Source organism: Trachemys scripta, chromosome 24 (genome assembly GCF_013100865.1).
Source record: "Trachemys scripta elegans isolate TJP31775 chromosome 24, CAS_Tse_1.0, whole genome shotgun sequence".
Classification (NCBI taxonomy): domain Eukaryota; kingdom Metazoa; phylum Chordata; order Testudines; family Emydidae; genus Trachemys; species Trachemys scripta.
The window spans coordinates 10633383-10646445 of record NC_048321.1 but is presented as its reverse complement, the minus strand read 5'-3'; the positions used below and the strand labels follow the sequence as shown (position 1 = coordinate 10646445).

The following is a 13063-nucleotide window of genomic DNA, read 5'->3' as shown; positions in this document are numbered from 1 at the left end:
AGTTAAACACGTGTTAGGTAGAAGGAAACAGAGATTTCCTGACCCATGCAGCTGGATTTACGGTCGCTTCCTCCTGCCCACATTCACAGGTCCATTCCCATCCCGCTGTCCCCTGCCTAGCGGCGAGTTCGCCTCTCTAGTGCCACACGCGAGCCTTGGCACCTCTCAGCCGGGCTCTGACACCAAAGCCCCGAGAACACTTTCCCAATCAGAACGAAAACAAAAGGTTTTGACATTTCCGGCAAAACAATATTTTCGGGGGGTGGGGGGAAAAAGCGTTTTGGGTCAGTTGAAATATCCCCTTTTGATTCAGTTGCAATGTTTGTCCCAATTTTGACAGCTTTGCGTTCATAATATCCAATAAAATCAATTTCACAATGCTCCATTCCAACAAGTTCGCTTCATTTCAGTTTTTTGCCCCCTAAACCTAAATTTCATGGAAATTGACCTGTTTTGATTTTCAATAAAATGGTATTCGCCGATGGGAAATGTCTTTTGTCCGAATTTTTTTGGACCAGTTCTACATACGCCTCTTTCCAGTGCGGCTAATTCCTTTCCACCTTCCTAAATTCCCCCCGAATTGGAAATGATTCCCTAGTCTAATACCCCGCCCCCCAGGAACTCCTGTGTAACATCCCTGTGTAGAAACATCAGGACGGAAAGATGCATTACGCCGCTTCACATCAGTCATAAATGCAGCCTGTCGCCTATAAACTGTCAGCCTCATTCACGATGAAAGGCCCTGCCTACAAATCCATGTTAGTTACATTTGATGTTCCTTTACTGTATTCTTCTTTAGGAAAAGCAGACATCACACCCTTCATCCAAAAACAACTGGCCGAGAAGCTGCACCATTTTTTTTCTTTTCTTGTAACACGAGGGAGAAAAGAAACCAAATTCTTTTTCCAATTCCGCCCCCTCCGAAAAGCACAGTTGGAATTAATGGGAGAATGTAGAATTTTTGGAGCCAAAGGGAATAATAAGAAACGAAGTGTCAGCTGGAATTGTTGGCAGGGAAATCTGAAGACTCATCAAAATGTGTCAGGCGATGGACCCATATGTTAATAATAACAACTCCGCTAGCCCTGCTCCGGGAGGAAAGCAACGCCTGTCACGGACCAAGACCCCGTGGTGTCAGGGGCTGCACAAACACAGAATAAAGAGCTGGGCCACATCCCAAGAGCACTTGCAATCTGTCTCTTTTCTTATCTAGCCTGATCGACTTGAGCGATAATAAATACAAGACCGATTGTATTGCATGAACTTCCAGTTTCTTTTTTAGTTCTCGGGGGGTCAGGCAGGGACCTTGGCAAGGATGGAGATTCGTATCAGTGGAATGATGTGTGCCACTATAATGACATCTTATCTTGTGTGTGTGAGAGAGAGAGTGTGTGTGTGTGTGTGTGTGTTCCCTATTACTGTAGTATCTGGCTGTCTCAGTCTTTAATGGATTTATTCTCATGACACCCCTGTGAAGCAGGCAGTGCCATTATCCCCATTGTACAGGTGGGGAAACTGAGGCACACATACTCTAAGTGGCTCTTATCCCCACTCTGTGGATTTGTGGCAGTATTAAAGCCTCCTTTGGCTAGCTGGCCTATCCAGACGGTGAGCAATTTGGGACAGGGGCTGTCTTTTGCTCTGTGTCTGTCTAGCCCCGGGCGCCCGATCTCAGTTGGCGCCCTGTAGCTGCTCCATAGATTACTCCCAATCAAGAGAAGGAGCTTTGTTTTCGGAGGTGGGTCTGAGGTGCCCGGCCCAGCGCCCTAGAAATGAGTGTTGCCAGCCAGCTGGCGGGCGGCATGTAATGTGCCGTGCTCCGCGCTTTCCCTGGCGCTCTCAGCCTCCCACGGGGCCCCATCTCTCCAGAAACAAGCCGGCCAGGTGCCAGCAGAGCTGCTGTTTATCGCGCAGACAGGGAGGGAGTTTGGAAGCTAGAGGCGAGCTTCCTCTGGGTGAGGGACAGGAAAGGAGCAGGATCAAACCGGGAAACACACTCCTCCTTGCGGCCAGGGGGCAGGGGGCCCCCCCCCCCACTTTGCAGATGCACTAGGTGCACCATAACACACCCAACGGCCCACATCCCCCGGGCAGACCCCTGCGTGCCCCCCTCGCAGACACACCGCCACACACGGGAAGGACCTCACCGTGCGAACAGAGTCACACGGGGACAAGCCTCGGACCCAACACGCTCACCCGTCAGACACACGCCCCACAAACGCCCTGCGGAGAAAGAGTCCAGCCGGGCACCCTGCCAACATGCTCCCCGCCGCTGGGGAAGCAAGGGGCATGTTCCTGACTGGGGTCCGACCCGGAGGGCTCTTGGCCAAAGAAAGACTCGGCTTAGTCGAGTGGAGAGGGGGGCGCACGGGCGAGGTAGAGCTGTGGGGGAAGCAGATGCACAGACCAGACACATTGCAACACACCGCATTACACAATGCCCTTACACACGTCACACATCCACCAGAGACATCACACAATGCCCTGACACACATCACACACTCACCAGAGACATCACACAACACCCTGACATCACACAATGCCCTGACACACATCACACACTCACCAGAGACATCACACAAGTACCACACACATCACATCACATCACACCACATCACACAACACCCTTATGCATGTCACACACCCACCAGAAACATCACACAACATCCAGACATCAAACAATGCCCTTACACACATCACACAACCACCACACACATCACACAACACCCTTACACTCGTCACACACACACCAGAGACATCACACAATACCTTGACATCAAACAATGCCCTGACACACATCACACACTCACCAGAGACATCACACAATTACCACACACATCACACAACACTCTTACACATGTCACACAACCACCAGAGACATCACACAACCACATACATCACATCACACACACACACACACACACCACCCTTATACACGTCACATACCCACCAAAAACATCACACAACACCCTATCACACACCCACCAGAGACATCACACAACCACCACACAAAACTGACATTACACAACACCCTTACTCATGTCACACACCCATCAGAGACAGCACACACACTCATCCCAAAACATCAGTCACACCAAAACCAAACACATCACACATACACCAAACATATCCCTAACACACACACACACCCCACCAAGTACATCACACATCACCCTGACATACACACACCAAACACACCATCTCAGGGGGCTGAGGGGAGCAGGCAGGTACTGGTCAAAATGATGGACTCTACAACCCCACCCCCAAGCACATTGGAATCAGATCTCGCCTAGCAGTGGCCCAGCACTTGTGGAACTCACTGCCTAAGGAAACACGAACCGCCATGGGCCTCACTCAGCACCTTCAGGGTGAGACATAAAAATCGCATGGTCACCTTATGCTTCCCCATGGCAAAGGCAGCTAAACTCCAACAGGAACAGCGATCAATGGGCCTTATCAGTATATTGGAGAGGACACGCGAAGTGCCCAGAAACAAAGATAGACAGATTAGGTGACAAAGCAATCACTCCATATCTGACCTCTCAGGGTCCCGCTACACTGCAAAAAAAGAAAAAACAAAACCGTGCAGCCACAAGTCTCAGAACCTGGGTCAAATGACTCAGGTCCGCACCACGGGGCTAAAATTAGCCGTGTAGACGTCCTGCTTGGGCTCTGACCGCTGGCGAGGGGGGAGGGTCTCAGCGCCCAGCCTCAGCGGGAATGTCATGTGACTCTTTGCTGCAGGGGCGTTTTTGCAGTGTAGACGTACCCTCAGTCCTCGTCCTCAAAGGAAACCTGCCCAAGAGGTGTCCGGGAGCTTAAATTCATAACTACTGGAGACGAAAACCCAGGATGGTTTCCTAGCTCATCACAACAACCGGCAACTTACCCTACTACGGGCTAATCCTTCATTTGTCAACTGCGTTTGTAGTGGCCTCTTACCGCATGTGTGACACCGTTCTGCTTACCAATCTGTCCCACCTTGTATTTAGCTCACACACTCCGGATATTTGCTCCAGGCCTGAAGAAGAGCTCTGTGAAACTCGAAAGCGTGTCCCTTCCATCCATAGAAGTTGGGCCAAGAAAAGATACGGCCTCCCCCACCTGGTCTATCCTGGGACCCACACAACCACAACAACCCTGGAAACAAGCGAGAAAGACAGACAGGCAGGCTGGCAACCAGGAGGAGCCAGGAAAGTCATAAAAGGCAAATGGGAACCACAAGAGAGATTCCTGAACCGGGCCTGTCTGGCTTCGCTCCCCACTCATGGTGACACTTTGAAACCACCAGGCACGACCCCCCTCCTGGGGAATCCGCTCCCCGGGCCCCAGACGAGTAACTGTCTCGCCCCAGAGCCAGAGCACAGCATTCGAAATCCGATCGTGTGAAAAACAGAACATTAAAAAACGAGTGGAAACTGACACCCAGACCCAGCTGAGTCTGCACCGAGGCGGCCAGGTCTGGAATAGCAGAAGCTGGGGGTCAGGGCTGAGCACTATTGGTAGAGTTGGGTGTGTGGGGAGCCCAGCACTGGAATGGCAGGGGGGCCACGGCGTGGGACTGAAGGACACCAACAGAGCTGCATGGGAAGGGGAGCTCAGGGGTCGTTTAACAGGGGGGTGGCACTGGAGGGCGATAGCAGAGCCGCGTGTGTGGAGTAGCCGTGGGGCTGTGGATTGGGACTGAGGGGGGGTGCTCAGGACCTGAATAAGGGGTGCTGCCATTCAGGAAGGCGTTCCATCCCCCGAGCCATGTGTGGGGCAGTAGGGGAGCCGGCCTAGTGCCTGTTTCCCTATAGCGTGGGCGCAACACTATCCATCTGTCAAGTCCAGCACTAAATTCACTTACCAAAAAAGAAAAGAAGCATCTATTGATTGTCTAGCGTGTTCCCAGAGCGCTAGGCGAATGTTATCGCCACTGTGTTTCCTGGTGTGATGAATAGGTTTCTATTTCCCATTATAAAGAGCATCACTAGAACTTATTTCATTAGTATTGACGGGACCTAAGAAGGAAAGGCTCTGAATCCTTTGTCATTCCTGTTTCAGGCAGAGCAGCTGCTAAGAAAGCCGACTGCAACTGGCCCCCTCATGCTGCGGGCTGCAGCCACACGGCGAGAGACAGTCCCTGCCCCAGCTGAGATCAGGGCCCCGCTGTGCCAGGCGCTGCACAGACACATGGAGACGGACAGTCCCTGTGGAGACCCGGACCCCATCATGTGTCAGGCTCTGCATAGTGAGAGACAGTCCCTGCCCCAGCTGAGATCGGGGCCCCGTTGTGCCAGGCCCTGCACAGACACATGGAGACGGAGAGTCCCTGTGGAGACCCGGACCCCATCATGTGTCAGGCTCTGCACAGCGAGAGACAGTCCCTGCCCCAGTTCAGATCAGGGCCCCATTGTGCCAGGCGCTGCACAGACACAGAGCAAGACACAGCCCCTACCCAAAGAGCTCACAGTGTAAACAGACAAGGGTGGGAGGAAGCAGGATCACGGCGTTATCTCCGTTGTCCAGATGGGGAACAGGACTGAAGCAATAGATTTGCCCCAGGTCAATAGAATCGTAGAATCATAGACCTGGAAGGGACCTCGAGAGGTATCTAGTCCAGTCCCCTGCACTCAAGGCAGGACGAAGTATTATCTAGACCATCCCTGACAGGTGTTTGTCCAACCTGCTCTTAAAGCCCTGCTCTACTTCCACACCCCGATGATGGAGATTCCACAACCTCCCTAGGCAATTTATTCCAGTGTTTAACCACCCTGACAGTTAGGAACTTTTTCCTAATGTCCAACCTAGACCTCCCTTGCTGCAATTTAAGCCCATTGCTTCTTGTCCTGTCCTCAAAGGTTAAGGAGAACAATTCTTCNTCGAGAGGTATCTAGTCCAGTCCCCTGCACTCAAGGCAGGACGAAGTATTATCTAGACCATCCCTGACAGGTGTTTGTCCAACCTGCTCTTAAAGCCCTGCTCTACTTCCACACCCCGATGATGGAGATTCCACAACCTCCCTAGGCAATTTATTCCAGTGTTTAACCATCCTGACAGTTAGGAACTTTTTCCTAATGTCCAACCTAAACCTCCCTTGCTGCAATTTAAGCCCATTGCTTCTTGTCCTGTCCTCAAAGGTTAAGGAGAACAATTCTTCTCCCTCCTCCTTGTAACAAGCTTTTATGTACTTGAAAACTGTTATCATGCCCCCCCTCAGTCTTCTCTTCTCCAGACTAAACAAACCAGTTTTTTCCACTCTTCCCTCACAGGTCATGTTTTCTAGGCCTTTCATCATTTTTGTTGCTTTTCTCTGGACTTTCTCCAATGTGTCCACATCTTTCCTGAAATGTGGCGCCCAGAACTGGACGCAATACTCCAGCTGAGGCCTAAGCAGCGCGGACTAGAGGGGAAGAATGACTTCTCGTGTCTTGCTTACAACACTCCTGCTAATACAGCCCAGAATCACGTTTGCTTTTTTTGCAACGGCCTCACATTGTTGACTTGTATTTAGCTTGTGGTCCACTATGACCCCCAGATCCCTTTCTGCTGTACTCCTTCCTCGACAGTCATTTCCCAGTTTGTATGTGTGCAACTGATTGTTCCTTCCTCAGTGGAGTACTTTGCATTTGTCCTTATTGAATTTCATCCTATTTATTTCAGACCATTTCTCCAGATCATTCTGAATTTTAATCCTGTCCTCCAAAGCACTTGCAACCCCTCCCAGCTTGGTATCGTCCGCAAACTTTATAAGCGTGGTCTCTATGCTGTGATCTAAATCAGTGAGGAAGATATTGACCCAGAACCGGACCCAGAACTGATCCCTGCGGGACCCCACTTGTTATGCCCTTCCAGCATGACTGTGAACCACCGATAACTGCTCTCTGGGAATGGTTTTCCAACCAGTTACGCACCCACCCATCTAGGTTGTATTTCCCTAGTTTGTCTATAAGGTAATGCGAGAGACAGCATCAAAAGCCTTACTAAAGACAAGATATACCACAGATATCTCACAAATAGGGGCGGGGGATAGACGCTATCTCCCATACCAGGCCCTTGCCTGCCCGAACTCCCAAGACTCTGGTCATGGAAGAGACACTGGGTCCATAATAACAATGTGTGATGAAGGAAAAGCCCCGGCCGATGGGTTTCAGGCACTGTGGGTCACAGGCATTGGCATCAGCATCAGCTCCCAGGAGGGGTGTCTCCCTAGAGCGGTGAACAATGCGCCGCATTCCTCCGGGGTGAGTCCAGGGTGATGTCAGGGCCTCTCCGCACGCGCAGGGGAGGCCGCGGTGAGTCACCCAGCCCCGCCCCGCGCTCATTTCCCCTTCCCCCACCACCCGTCGCTTGACCTTGCTTCCTCCATCGCAGGCGGAGCATGCAACTGAGCCCGGAGGTGAGACTGACCCCCAAGGCCTTTAGGAGGGACGCCGCAGGGAACCTGCCCGGGAGCAGGTGGGTGCTGCCGCAGGGTGGCCCCTATAGGGGCCAGCATATGTGGGGAAGCGATGTGGCTGAGGTCACACAAGTCAGCCGCAGGGCAAGGAGTGGATTGCAGGAGTGCGGACGGCCACATCCCTCTCTGGCCCTACACCGCATTCACCCCTCCTCCCGGGGCATCCTCACACCAAGTCCTCCGTGCTAGTAACCAGCTCGCTGTGCACCCCAGAGCCAGGTGTAGAACCCAGGAGTCCTGCTCTGAGTCCGCTGCCCTAGCACCATATTCCTTTCAGTCCAGCTTCCCGACCTCTTCTGCTCCAGCCACTGGGCCCCACTCTCCTCCCAGCGCTGGGCATGGAACCCAGGTGTCCGGCCTCCCGGCCCCCTTCTGCTCCAGCCACTGGGCCCCACTCCCCTCCCAGCACTGGGCACAGAACCCAGGTGTCCGGCCTCCCAGCCCCCTTCTGTGCTAGTCACTGGGCCCCACTCCCCTCCCAGCGCTGGGAGAAGGAGGCAGCTCTAGCCCTGGAGGGAACGTGGGGCCGGGCCGGGCCATGCCACAGAGGGGTTCAAAGCCTCTGGAGCTATTTTAAGCCACACTCCAGTCAGCAGAGCAGTCACATGCCTGCCCGGCAGGGTCTGCAACCCCCTAGCCCCTGGGCTGCCACCCCTTCCGCTGACATCCGGGCAGGCCGAGTCACAGGGCAGAGTGGTGCCTAGTGGTTAGAGCTCTGGCCTGCTGGTGCGGCGGTGGGCAGGGGGAGATTAGCTCGCATGACTGCTGTATCTCAGCTTCCCCAAAGGCGGGCTCAGAGCAGGGGACTGGGAGTCAGGACGCCTGGGTTCTATGAATGGCTTTGGGAAGGGAGAGGTGTCTAGTGGTCACAGCAAGGGTGGGGGAATCAGGACTCCTGGGTTCTATGCCCAGCTCTGGGTGGGGAGTGAGGATTAAAGCCTCAACATGATCCCCCTGGTGGGAGAGGGTCAGTTCTGCTCTGATGGGGAAACTGAGGCACAGAGACAGGGAAGTGACTGGCTCAAGGTCAAAGAGCGGAGCTGGGAATAGAACCCAGGAGTCCTGACTCGCAAGTCCCCTGCTTTAACCACTAGACCCCACTCCCCTCCCAGAACTGGAGTGAGAACCCAGGAGTCCTGGATCCCAGCCCCCCCCCCAGTTCTAACCACTAGACCCTACTCCCTTCCCAAAGCCATTCAGAACCCAGGCTGCCTGTCTCAGTCATCCACTCTAACCACCAGCCCATCTCCGAGCGTAGAGCAGGAGACTGGGAGCCTCTGCTCCTGGGTTCTGTTCCCAGCTACTGGAGGAAGTGTGGACTAATGGTGAGAGCAGACGACTGGGCAGCAGGGCTCCTAGATTCCATTCCCGGTTTGGGGAAGGAGTTTAATCGAGTGATGAAAGCAGAGGGCTGAGAGCCAGGACTCCTGAGTTCTGTTCTGCCACTGACTCTCTGGGCAAAATCACCTCCCTGCACTGTGCCTCAGTTTCCCCCTCTGTAAAATGGGGGTAAACGGTAACGCCTGCATCTCCTGAGCAGGTTTGCAGGATTAGCTCATAAATAAAATGCTTTGAGATCCCGGGAGGGGAGGTGCTATGCCAGGATCCCCACCCCAATGTAGTCCCAGCGCACAGGGGTGGACGTCGAGTGTCTGGAACCCGCTGGGGAGGCACATCCGCTGAGCATCCGGGACACAGCATGTTCCCTTCTACGGGCTCAAAAGGAGGCGGGATGACGGCCGTGGTGACCTTTCCCTCCGCATGCAGCGCGAGCCACAGATGTCACCCCCCACCGCATCACAGGCGCCTTCGCTCGGGTATCGCACTGCCTTGGTCAGGGTGAAATACCACAAGGACCAGGCTGTCCCCTCGCCTGCAAAGTTAAACGTCACCCCTTGCGAAGGAGGGGGATGTGGTTAGTGAAGGGAACTGGGAGTCCAGACTCTGGGGGTTGAGCCCAGCCCTGGAAGGGGAGTGGGGTCTAGTGGTTAGAGCAGGGAGGGCTGGGAGCCAGGACTCCTGGGTTCTGTTGCCATTTCTCATGCTGACTCTCTGTATGACTTTGTGCAAGTCCCTTCTGGTTTGGTGGGAAGGGGGCTGTCCCGAGACCCAGTGTCTCTCTACAGCCCTTCGCGATGTCCCTTTAAGGGCTATCTGTCCCAGGAAGGCGCAGGGACCCGGAGAGGAGCCACTATCTCTGCCCGTCCAGTTTCCGCTGCAGTGTCACAGGCACTGACGTGCTTCCTCCAAGGGCTGAGCGGATGGCAAGCTGGCCAGGAGACCGCTGGCCCAGACAGGCTACACCCGGCCCTACAGCCCCAGCCAGAGCCCTCTTGGGGGCTGGCCAACTCGGGACCCAAGCTGTTCAGGGCGGGACAAGTGGAGCCTGTGCTGTGATGGGGTTAGATGGGATCATACCTGGCCTGCCCCATCCCTGCCCTGCCCTGCCTCCAGCCCAGCCCCTGTTCCAGATCCACTTAGTCCTCAGGTCCATCCAGCCCCCAGGCCCTACCCCAGATCCACCCAGTGCCCAGATCCACTGTAGACCCTCCCCGAGCTCCAGACCCACTCCAGATCCACTCCAGATCTGTCCCCAGATCCACCCGGTGCCCAGATCCACTGTAGACCCTCCCCGAGATCCAGACCCACTCCAGATCTGTCCCCAGATCCACCCAGGCCCCAGATCTGCTCTAAACCCTTCTGCAGATCCACCCCCGACTCCAGATCTACCCCAGACCCTTTACCACATCCACCCAGGCCCCAGATCCATGCAGCACCTACCTCAGATTCACTCACCTACCACATCCACCCAGACCCACCCAGACCCCAGATCCACCCCAGCCTGACCCCAGACAGCCTGCCCAGCCCCCATACCCTACGCCAGCCCCTAGTCTTTTCCCCAGATCCCCCCACACCTATCCAGCCCAGCTCCCATGCCCTACTCCAGATCAGTCCAGCCCACTGTCCCCCGCAGAACCCCATTCCATGCCTTATTCCCCACATCCCATCCCGCCCTGCTATGCCCCATCCAACTTCCACTCCGCCCCGAACCCCCCCCCACTCTGCTCTAATCCCCCTCTCCCCCGCCCCTCTCTCCCCGCTCGCAGGAACAGATACCATGGCCAGGTTGGGGGCTCGTCCAGCTGTTCCCGGGACTTGTCAGGGAGGAGGAAATCTGGAGGAGCAGGACACAGAGGGTGAGGGAGTCCCTCTCTTTGAACCCCCTGCTGGACTCGCCTGACCCCCCTTCCCCGCACATTGGCCAGCCACCTGCCCCGGCTCCAGGCCCCCGCGCCGGGTCCCTCCGCACAGAACCCAGCCTCTGCCAATCCCTTGCCCTCGCTGGCGTGGTGTCGGTCCAGCAGCCCGACCAGACTCCCGCAGAGTGACTCTGCCTTTACACCCACAGCACTGACAGCCGAACGCGGACCGACCTCCTTTGCCCCCTCCCGCCCCCCCAGCTTGACTTTGGATTCACGGCACTGTCACGGAGAACAGAACCTGAACCGATGTCCACTGACGCCCGTAGAATTACTCCAGATTTGCACCGGTTTCACTGAGAGCAGAATCTGGCTCCAACTCTTGACACCCCGCCGTAGATTTACACCGGAGACCAGAATCGAGCCTCAGACCTCTTGGGAAGATAGAGCTACCTAGACGCTGGACCCGAGATGCTCAGAGGAGCCCTGTGGGGCGTTATCAGCCAATACTGGGCTGTCACATCAGAGGCAATACAGCGCCCCGGCCCCCAGCAGGCTGCTCCAGGATGCCCCTTGAAATCTCTCGTAAACAACCTCTGTAACTCAGGCACCTGGCTTGGCTTTTGGTGCTCGGATTCCAGTGATCAGCGCCCCGACAGTCCCCGATCTGTATCCATCCAACAATCAGCTGTGGGCAAACCCCAGAGCACTCACCTTTCTTCTGTCCCGGGCAAGGTATCTCCGGCAGCCTCCCAAAAAATCCTCTAGCAGGGAGCAGATGGGCCGTGCGAAGCAGCTGGAAGAATTGCGGGGAGGGGGGATAAAAAGATTAGGAAGGGAGAATGTATTTCCCTCTCCAGGGAAAAAAGAACCAACGAGCCCTCTTTTGGGTTTGGGTCTCGTCTCCTGCTCGGGGCAGGGTGGGCGCTGAGTCTGTGGGTCAGAGGAGGCTGTGGCGGGGAGGGGCCATTCAGTGTGAGGGGGAGGGAGCAGGAAGGGGGCTGGGAACCAACTCAGGAAGTTTTGACAAGGAAACTAGTAAGGGCGCTGGGCTTGGAGGAAGAAGGAAAAAAAAAACCATGCATACACATCACTTTTTCTTTGGCAAGAAACCAGCCTGTGTGAAATAGAAAACAAGCGTTAAACCAGAACCCATCCCACAGAGCTCTGTGGCCAGGATCCAGCCCCCTGGGGCTGCGTCCTCACTAGGGAACAGGATGGGTCGGCGCCCACGTGGTGAAGCCCGAATGAAGACGAGGCAGTTTGCAGCTTTCACACGAGCTAAGGACTCGGGCTTCATTCGACCTCACTCATGTTAAAGCCACGACCGCAACCACCTTATGTCACGAGGCAGTGTGGTCGTGGCCGTAGGGGTCCCAGGATTTTAGAGACGGGATGGGTGAGTCCCACTCTGGGTCCCTTCCAGAAAAACAGATCCAAAACCTGCAGACACTCCCCACTGCTACCTTGTCAATACCCCCTTCAAGATCCGTGGGCCTCTCATAACATGGGGTACCTCAGGCAGCGCACGAAATGGCCCGATAACAACTATGTGGGTGAAACCAGGCAATCACTAGGCTCTCGAATGAACTCACGTGGGAAAGGGATAAAAGACAGACACACCCTGTCCCCCATGGTGAACATTTTTCGCGGCGTGATCACTCCGCGTCTGACCTCTCAGTCCTCAGCCTCAAAGGAAACCTGCACAATGCCTTCAAAAGCCAAGCCTGCGAGCAGAAACTCGTCTCTCTCCCCAACAGAAGTTGGTCCCCTAGAAGATATTGCGGGCCCCGCTTTGTCTCCCTTGGCTTCACCGGGCTTTTACCTTGGGTTAAGAACACAGAAGTGAATGCAAGGCCTGGGGTAGTCCAGGGGCTAAGACCTATGCGCCCCCCCCCCCCCCCCCCCTGCTCCTTAAGCCCACCACCCCACCCACCGGGGTGGGGGGGGGGGGGGGGGGTTCAGGTGCTTTATGGTAATGAAGGGCCAGATTTTTTTTTTAAAGGCATAGCCCTTGCGGGTGCTGGCCCCATTACCCAAGCAGAGTCTTGGAAAACTCGGCACAAAGGTATTTAGCCGCCTAACGCCCAACTGAACCCAATGGAAGTTAGGCGCTGAGATGCCTTGGAAGAGCTGGGCCTACACAATTAGCCCAAAGCCACACGCGGCACAAGTGGCAAAGGCCTCGGCTCCCTTTTGCGGCTCTTCTCTGCACCCTCAGCAATGTTCCAACCTCCTTTTTACGCTGCGGACACCAGCCCTGGACGCAGGATTCCAGGATCTCAACGGCATATACACAGGTCAAACCAGCAGCCACCCCTAAGCTTATGTTGAGTCGCTTGTTCGCTACGACGCTTGTTTCTGAGTCCCTGCTTTCCAGGCTCCAGTCCCCCGGTCGGTACCTCTAGGAGCAAAGACTGCA

At 55.1% G+C, this 13063-nt stretch overlaps 1 protein-coding gene across 1 annotated transcript in view; it reads right to left on the bottom strand.

Annotated features, from left to right (window-relative positions):
* PEAR1 (platelet endothelial aggregation receptor 1) overlaps positions 1-11601 on the bottom strand; it is a 58769-nt gene extending 47168 nt beyond the window's left edge. The window contains exon 1 of the mRNA XM_034756703.1: positions 11356-11601. The gene's annotated coding sequence lies outside the window, so the exon portion shown is untranslated. The remainder of the gene's footprint in view (positions 1-11355) is intronic.
* Between the last annotated feature and the right edge of the window lie 1462 nt (positions 11602-13063).